The sequence below is a fragment of the Pollachius pollachius genome (genome assembly GCF_949987615.1).
Source record: "Pollachius pollachius genome assembly, chromosome: 13".
Lineage (NCBI taxonomy): Eukaryota > Metazoa > Chordata > Actinopteri > Gadiformes > Gadidae > Pollachius > Pollachius pollachius.
In genome coordinates this window covers 16092997-16103253 of record NC_136946.1, presented here as the reverse complement: position 1 = coordinate 16103253, position 10257 = coordinate 16092997, and positions in this window count along the sequence as shown.

The window sequence follows — 10257 nt, the reverse complement described above, 5'->3', positions numbered from 1 at the left end:
GATGTATTAGTCGAGCTGCGTTGACTGTACATAGTTTTCTAGTTTATTTCTTCAAATTCATGTAAGAATATTTCAAGTTGAAGTTCTACATAAATGTAAGATCATTTTATGCATGAAAATCTTGAGGGTTGTTTTATTTTAGCTCATGTACTAAACATACATTTTCTGTGGCTGTGTCCATGCACAGGCGCGTGTGCATGTGTGTGTGTGTATGTGTGTGTTTGTGTGTGTGTATGTTAGAAAAATGGTTAATATTGCTAGCACATCACATCATCGAATGTAATCAAACTTAAAATTAAAAAGGAAACGATGATGTCAAGTAAGAACGGGGTCGTTACTGTGAGGGAGAGAGGGAGGGAAGGTGAGGAAGGAACCTTACTATTGATGATATAGTTTATATATATTATATACAAAAGCAGGGCCTAGATGCCTCTATTATTAACAACTACAGACCAATATCAAATCTACCTTTCATAAGTAAAAGCATTGAGAAAGTTGTCCTCCAGCAACTTCACTTCCTGGCTCTTCACAGCATCGAGACCGCCCTTATTAAACTTGTAAACGACATCTGCCTGCTGCCGGCTGCACGCTGCCGGGCGGTGGTGCTTTGCGGCGGTGGTGCCTCGCGGCAACCGGCAGCAGGCAGCATGTCGCAGTTCATGAACTCAGGGAGTCAAAGCCAAAGTTCCTTTCCCCCAATTCCTTCTCAACCATGGCTGAGATAACCCCAACTACAGTCTTGTTGTGGAAATACAAGAGACGTCAAAGAACCGACGTGTTATGCGCCATAACACCAACAGCAAAGACTTGCGTTACAGTGTGTGTAATCACAAACACACACACAGGTGGTGCTTGCACAGTCGTGTCTCATTGGCGGGCCAAATTCTCTGGGCGGGCTAGGCAGAGAAAGGGGATGAGCTTAGATACTTTATGACAACATATAGGACCACATTCCAAATCAGCGCGCTTGAGCCTCCGTTTTTTCAAAGGCAAGCAGAACACCTAGTGCTCGTTTTACACCGAACGCAAGTTTTAGCCACTGGGGGACCGTAGGCAGGCTAAGGGAACTCATATTTATGTTAGAAAACTGCATAAAGTGAAATTTTCATGCCATGGGACCTTTAACACACTCAATAATAATGCCACTAGACCTCAGTGCTGCATTCGACACTGTGGACCATACAATACTTTTGGATGGGTTTGAAAACTGGATGGGGCTTTCAGGCACTGTCTTTGGTTGGTTTATGTCCTACCTACAACATAGGAACTATTTTGTTTCCATTGGTGACTTTGTATCAGAAGAAAACAACGTGACATGTGGAGTCTCACAAGGTTTGATCTTAGGACCCTCGTTATTCAACATCTACATGCTCCCACTAGGGCAAATTACCCTTGGGTAGGCTCTCCAGCATTGGTTTATCCCCCAACTGTTGCAACTGGTTTGCCAGCTACCTGACTAACCTAATACAACAGGTCAAGACAGATAACATCATGTCGGAGCCACTAGCCATTACTAAAGGGGTGCCTCAGGGCTCAATCTTGGGTCCTACCCTCTTTTCCATTTAAATTAATGATGTGGCCAAGGCTGCAGGCAGCTCCCGGATTCACCTTTATGCTGATGACACTATCCTGTATGCCTCTGGCCTAGGGCTGGGCGATTAATCGAATTTTGATGACGATTTCGATTCTTTGGTCAAACGATCTCCAAATTAATAAAATCGAGTTGAAACGATTCTTTTGGAATTTTCCGTTTTCCGTTTTGAGACGCGCATGCGCAATTCAGTCCCTCCCCCAGAGCGTTCAACACGGCCCCGTAAGCTTTGTGTGTGTGGTGACCTAACTGAAAAAACAGCGCGAACGAGATGGCAGAGGGAAGAAGGCCGCGTTTACTCGACAAAAAGGGTAGAACGAGTTCTATAATATGGCAACACTACGGATTCGAAGAAGCCGACGAGGCACAGGCCCACACAATGTGCAAAATCTGCTACAATGTTGTATCCGCACCCCTTGGAAACACGACAAACTTGTATAATCACCTAAGACGCAATCACAAAGTCACTTACGACCAATTAGCAAAAAAACAAAAGACCCCAACCCCGACGACAGCAGGACAGACGTCGATTACAACCACTCTGTATAATGCGACTCCCTATTTGTTGAATTCGGATAGGCACACGAAAATCACAGCTGCCATCGGGTATTTTTTAGCTAAAGATATGCACCCTATCAGTAAAGTCGAGGGCGAGGGTTTCAAGAAGCTAATCCAAACTTTGGACAAACGGTATGCGTTGCCGTCTCGGCATCATTTCAGCAGAGTGGTTCTGCCAAATATGTACGAGGAATGTCGAAAAGAAGTTGAAGAAGAAGTGTCTACAGCGGACTACTTCGCAGCGACGACAGATCTATGGTCAAGCCGCAGGATGGAGCCATATGTTAGCCTGACCGTGCACTTCATTGATACCGAATTTACTTTGAGAGTGAGATGTCTCCAAACGGCGTTCATGCCCGAAGACCATACTGGACGCAACATCGCCCATGGACTGAGGGAAGCTCTGGTGGAATAGGGATTAAACGAGGGAAAGCTCATCTGTGTCACCACAGACAATGCCGCTAACATGAAGTTGGCGGCGGAGGTCAATGGATGGCTGAGGCTCCAATGCTTTGGGCACAGACTGCACCTCGACACAGGTGAGTATAGGCTACAATTAAGTCCAAAACACACCGCCGCCGAACGGCGCGCGTCAAAACAGCTGCCCCTATTATTTTCTATGTACACTCCCACACCGGCGCTATATTTGTTTACAAAAAGCGATGGCGGTTATAAGTGATGATACTCAGCTCAGTGAACCGGATAACAAAATAATTAAATTGAAAATGATTATGACAATATCATTGGCCATATCATGCCACTGCCCCTTTTTCATACTATGCCATCATAGCCTACTAAATATATTATGTTATATGCCTATAATTTAATATTTTATTCATCTCAGCTCAAGCTTAACTCACAAACTTTGCTTGGAAACATTACCTTGGCTGTGTATCAATGTGTGGCAGAGATGTAGAACAGCCCAGAACTGCATTCATTATCTCTCAGCAAATTATCTATGATGGCAGTTGTCATGTTTTTCATGAAAAGGTATCTGTTTCAAACAGAATGACTTCCCAGGTGTAGTGTAGTCCCATTACTAGCCAAATAATAGCGTGCTTGCGCTTCTGTCATACTATGTGATGCTAAATGTGTTTTTATTTTTATTTCATTTTTGTTATCTTAGAGAATACAATGCAGGATCCCAGGATCAGCCGTGCAATAAGGATCTGCAAGAAGTTGGTCAGCAGTTTCACCTATAGCTGGAAAAAAAAGAGAGAACTTGAAGTGGTGCAGAAGCAGTTGAATCTGCCTGAACACTCCCTGAAGACAGAGTGTCAAACCAGATGGGGTTCTAGGCAGGCCATGATCGAGAGAATCCTTGAGCAGCAGAAGGCTGTTGCCCAGGTGCTCTCTAATGACCGGAAACTCAGACATCTCACCCTCTCCTGGCAGGATGTTGATGTGCTAGAAGCTGTCAATAAATCACTTAGGCCCCTGGTTGACTTCACGGATGCACTTTCTGGAGAGAAATATGTAAGTGTGTCTTTTGTGAAACCAACCCTTCACCTCTTCAACAATTCAATCTTGGAAGACCAGCAGGGTGACACAGAACTTGCCAAAACCATCAAACACAAGATACTGGAGTATCTCAATGACAAATACAGTGACCATGCAACACAAGAGCTACTTGACATGGCGTCTGCCCTGGACCCAAGGTTCAAATTAAAATATGTTGATGAAGACCTCCGTGAATCCATTGTAGACCGACTGAAAGTAGAGATGAAGGACTTGATGACTGCCAGTGTCAGGGTAATAATAATGATGATAATAGTAATAATAACAATAATAAGAACAGATTAAGTGCATGCATTGGAAGCAAATATTCTGATATTAACACCACAACTGTTTCCTATTTTCTTTTTTTGCTTCTAGGAAGCCCCTCTTGAAACAGCAGCTAGGCCTGCTGATACAGAGGATGCTGGTGCTTGCAAGAAGAGGAAGAAGGGCCTGGGCAGCTTCTTCAAGGTCGCCACAGACAAGGCTGCAGGGACCACCACTCCTCCACAACAGGACCAAGCCATTGCTCTTGGGATCCAGTCTTACTTCCAGATGGAGACACTAGATCCTGAGGAGGACCCTCTGACGTGGTGGAGAGATACCCAAATGATGTTCCTACGTCTTTCAAAATTGGCCAGGAAATATTTGTGTATTCCTGCCACAAGTTCCTCTTCAGAGCGAGTCTTTAGCACTAGTGGAAATATTGTTTCCTGCTTGCGCTCATCTCTGAAGCCTGATCATGTAAACAGGCTGGTGTTTCTGGCAAAAAACCTTTAAGTATGTGCCATATTCACCCAAAATGATTCTGAAGTTCATTTCAGTGAGTTCTGAGTATGATGGGTCGGTTCCTTCCAGCCTTAGGCCATTACTGTATCATTTTACAGAATGCAATTTGTTGAGTGTTGTTTACAAAAAACGTTAGATGTGTCAGTGCACTAAATACAAGAAAGTTACTTGTTTATTTAAGTTGTTCCATCTATTTCTTATATTCATTGAAAGTTTTATTGAAATTACACAACAGCTGGATACATATTTATTTGTACATTATTTTCAATTTGAACTTTTTCTATTTTCTTATTTGAACAGTTTGCGCATTGTGTAGTTTAAGAATTTTGAAATCTCAGATACCGTGTTTTTCTGAAATGCCGAATAAATGCATTTTTTCAAACTCAAAGAATCGTTTCAAGAATCGTGATTTCAATCTTGACCTAGAAAATCGTGATTCTTATTTTTTCCATAATCGAGCAGCCCTACTCTGGCCCTTCTCTCTGCACCGCAGCCCTACTCTGGCCCTTCTCTCTGCACCGCAGCCCTACTCTGGCCCTTCTCTCTGCACCGCAGCCCTACTCTGGCCCTTCTCTCTGCACCGCAGCCTTACTCTGGCCCTTCTCTCTGCACCGCAGCCCTACTCTGGCCCTTCTCTCTGCACCGCAGCCCTACTCTGGCCCTTCTCTCTGCACCGCAGCCTTACTCTGGCCCTTCTCTCTGCACCGCAGCCCTACTCTGGCCCTTCTCTCTGCACCGCAGCCTTACTCTGGCCCTTCTCTCTGCACCGCAGCCCTACTCTGGCCCTTCTCTCTGCAGCGCAGCCCTACTCTGGCCCTTCTCTCTGCAGCGCAGCCTTACTCTGGCCCTTCTCTCTGCACCGCAGCCCTACTCTGGCCCTTCTCTCTGCACCGCAGCCTCCACTCTCCAAAACAGCCTCCATTCTATTGAGCACTCTTTCCGCAAACCTCCACCTACGGCTCAACTCTAAAAAGACAAAATGCATACTTTTCGATCGCAAAAACAACACCTCCAGCCCCCCAAGATCCTTTGTGCTGACAACTCCGAACTGGAGTTTGTCAAGTCCTATAAATATCTAGGGCTTTGGCTGGACTCTTCCCTTTCATTCTCCACCCATATTAATAATATTCAGATTAAAGTGAAAGCCAGATTGGCCTTTCTCTTCCGTAAAGAAGCATCCTTCACACGCTCTGCTAAACTTACACTTGTAAAAATGACCATCCTGCCCATCTTTGACTATGGTGATACAATCCGTAAAATGGCTTAAAAAACAGCGCTAGACAAACTGGACGTTCTTCAGCTATCCGCTTTGCCACCAATGCTCCCTTTAATACACACCACCTTGAACTTCTCAAACTGGTGGACTGGCCCTCCCTCCAAACACACAGACTCCGACATTGGCTCCAGTTTATTTATAAGACACTCCTGGGCAAGACTCCATCTTACCTTTCCTCCTTTCTCCAGCTCTCTAGAAGCACTTACCGCACAAGATCATCTGAGCTTATCAAACTCATCAACCACCTCACCAGGACTACCTTCGGCCAAAACTCCTTTCATTTTGCAGCAGCTTTTGACTGAAACAACATTCAAGACATCCTCAAACCTACAGCTTTCATATCACAGTCTGCCTTCAAGCAGAAACTTAACTATGTCTTAGTAGACCCCCCCTGCTCATGCACACATGCACACACACACATGCACACACACACACACACACACACCCATACAACCCTTTTATTTTGGTTGTCTCTTATTCATTACACCCTGTCCAGACCTTTATGCCCGTCCCCAGACTAGTTTTAGTGCATTTGTGTTTTCCATTTTCTTTCTGTACATTTCTTTCTGTACACTTTCTGCTGTGTATTTGTATATCCGTTTTATATTTGTCTAAGTGAGTCATGCCTGTGTATTTGTTATTTGTACCTTTATTCCTGGTGGGGCCTCTTGGACCAGATCAATATTGTAAATGAGGAACTGTTCTCAATGTTTTATCTGGAAAAATGAAGGTTGTAAAAAATAAAAAAGAATTCCTGCAAAATAATAACATTGACCATCATTGCTATGCCGATGACATGCAAATCTATGTAGCGCTATAACGAGATGACTATCGGCCCATAGAGCTGCTCGTGTATTGAGCAAGACAAAGACTGGATGTGCCAACATTTCCTTCAACTAAATGAGGACAAAAGAGTTTTATTTGGTGCTAAAACTGGAAGGCTTCAGATTTACATTTCGACAGTCACATCAAATCAGTTACAAAATCTGCCTATTATCACCTTTAAAACGTAGCGAGACTTAGAGGGCTCGTGTCCACCGAAGACTTACAAAAACTTGTACATGCCTTTATCACTAGCAAGCTTCATTACTGCAATTGTCTCCTTACAGGTCTTTTTTCAGAATGCTGCTGCTAGAGTTCAACACCAGCTTGTTCAGTATGCTGCTGCTAGAGATTTTATTTTTTTACCACATTACACCAATTCTTAAACCGTTAAATTGGCTCCCTGTACGTCAGAGAATTTAATGAAAAATCGGGCTGCTCACCTTTAAATCCCTACATGGTTGAGGGCCAAAGTGTGTAACTGATATGCTTGCACTACATAAAGGTTCTATCTAGACCACTAAGATCTTCCGAGACCAATCTGTTAATTATCCCCAGAGTAAACACGATACATTGACTTTGACCACTTTTAAAACAAGACTGAAGACTTTTATAGTACTTTGGCTTCCTGGTTTACTTTTAACTTTAGCACTTTTTCTATTATGTTCTGTTGTCTTTCGGAGTGATGTATGTTGTTGTTTTATTTAACAAGTCCTGTTGATTACTTAAGTAATGCATTAATGCCCTGGGTGTACAACTCAGTTACGACCAACTCGTGAACACTCGTTAGTAAAGCATACTATAGCGAGCAGCAAGGGAAGGACGAGACGGGAACCTAGGTTAAGCAGTTATACAACTCTCGCCCCACCGCACGACTCAAGGGTTGGCTTTATTGAGGCACACACAGAACCACACCAAACACAACACAGACTGGCTGATGTGAGTAACTCCTCCTGGCTCAGACTTTGAATTCATTAGCTTATCAGACCTTAAACATGGATTAAAACACTCTTAAGCAAAGGGAAAAGCCAGCATCGCATAGCATCACCCGATGAAGAATATGAATTTCATTAAAATGAAATGTACCTGTATTTGTGTTGCCCTTAATCAAAGTTACACACTCGGGCTTAACAGGGCATATATTTATGACACCCCCCTAGCCCTAGCCCTCCATGGCCAGAAAATACTCTCTTAATTAGCAAGGGCGAAATCTTGAGAAGGAACACTGAGTGGGGATCTTCTCACAGGGATGGTTAGGAGAGCAATGGGTGCCATGATTGACATACATACGAAAGAAGAGATTTTAAATAATTGAGCAAATCAAAAATGTAATAAATAGTGTCTATGGTGCTGGCCGGTTAACAGTCAGCGGAGTCCAGGCATACAATAACAGTCACCGGAACAGACCAGTGGGGTATACTACAAACCTCTCTGAACATACCCAGGCTTTCTTGGGAAAACCTGGCTCGACAGAGACACAACTCGCAATCAGAGTTAAATGGTACTACGAAGCTCACTTAGGATTTGATTAGTCGAGCCAGGTTTTCCGCTTTAGGTACAATGCGCGTTCACGTGAAACGGGCGTTTATCGCGTCATTTTACTCACCTTTACAAACTGGATAGATCAAGCAGTCTATATAAATGCGTACAAGTGAAAAGATTCTGCATATTGCTATAAAATAACTATGCCAAATGCAGAATTGTTCGCCATTAATCCCAATAGAATGATGAGGATTTCAAAATGCATAAGGAACGTCCAACCTGCCTTATTCTATAACTTAGGGAATTCACTTTAAATACACCCTATGTAGGTAATGTATCCCATGTTTTCAACCGCTGAGAGGTAGCGGCAGTGGCGTGGTAGATTAGTATAAGTCCCGAACGCCAGCGACCGGGGTTCAAATCTCGCCGGTCTATCACAATGCCTTTTACCCCCATAGATGTGGTGCCAGCAAGGCCTTGAGAATATGGGTTCAAGTTTGAAATAAGCACAAAAATATAATTCCATAACCTTTAGTGAATAAGTGAATTTATTTAATTTAGTGAATTCCATATGCATGAGAATTGGGACTTTTAAAGATTCACATAAATTCGCGTCACTTGGGAGACGAACCGCGCACGCAGAAATTCAAGACTGACGTGGTGTGCTACCTCCACTCTACCACTCTCTCACGGAGACAGAATGTGCAACAGAAAGCACTAGCTCGATCACTCGATGCCGCAAGACATCCTACGGAACCGTATTGAAACGGTTACATTACAGAACCGTAATGTAACAGTTATCGTGGCTCTGCCTAGTAAAAAACCATACCAGCCGCCACTTTACATATTCTTCACAATATACCATGGAGAGATATCACTATTCCTTACCTGTCTAAGAAATGTAGACATCTCAGCGTCCGATTTTACGTTTCTCAGGTCACGTAACTCTCCATCGCTCATAAGCCAAGCCAATGTTTACTCTGGTTTTATTTCGAGCTCTCTCCACCTCCCTTTGAGTACCTGTCATTTCAACAAGTGTCTTTCCTCTTTTTTTTCGCTGTCTAAGCGGCGTTAGTTGTTGGTATCCGGGGAATGGGAAATTTAGGGGCCGTTGATGAAGACATTGCTATTCATTTGTTGTCGCCGTAGTAGTGCAAAACTGTCAGACTGCTAGGCGCGTGAACACTGACGCAGGGACGCACCTACGTCGTTGCCAAGGTGAACGGACAGTCCCACAGCCAATAAGAACGGAGAATGAGAGCCTCGCTCTGATTGGTCAAAGTGTACATGAGCGGTGGCAATTTTTGGGGGCGGCAGACAGAGGCGAAGGGAGAGCAAAGTAATGGGTAGATATTCTCAGAGCACTTCACCTACATATAGCTGACTGGCTATTATGACAGTTTTGCCAAATATTACAGCAAAAACCCTAGCTTTAAAGCTGGCTAAAACATTTATTTAGATTAATAAATGACTGAAGTGCACTATTGGGGATAATTTAAATTCTAGGTTTGTGTAAATTAGCCTTTACATAGTACTCATGAACTTGTAATTCACGTGAACATTGTGTAGATTATTGTACCTCACCACAGCGTCCGCTCCTATCACAGGAACCAAGAAACCATCATTTCGTGGGTTATTCAGAATATTGTGTTAATATAACATGTTTATGTTCATGAATCAAATAAAGGATATAAGCCAATGTTACAGAAATTAAAATAATGACCAAAGGCCATGAAAGTTCATTATGGGTGTGAAAGTGTCTGGTAGATGTGTGGTAGATGAGGAAACAAAAGGAAATATTCCAAACCAAAAGGGGAATCTGTCTCATTCTGATGACCCGTGGGAACAAAAAAAGGGATACAACCTAAATGCATACGAGAACTCAAAAAGGAAACAAAAAGGCTTGTGCAAAGAAAGATTCAGTTCCACAAACTACAGTAGTTCTCCTAAGTACATTAATATCTATATGTAAGACGAATGAAAGGAATATTAAATACATATTAAATGTTAGGCAAAATAACCAAAAATATAGAAACAAAAGTATGATATGGTAGTTTATGGGCAGGCAAAGTGCTTCTTGCAAAAGAAATGTCGTTTTTGAATTATCTTTGATTTATCCTTATCGTATGACATACAGTTGGAGGATTAGGGTTATGAAATTCAGTTATGGTTAGGACATATGTGTTTAATCTAATACGTGAGTAACTTCATCCAGACGATATGAACTATGACAAGTAACAGC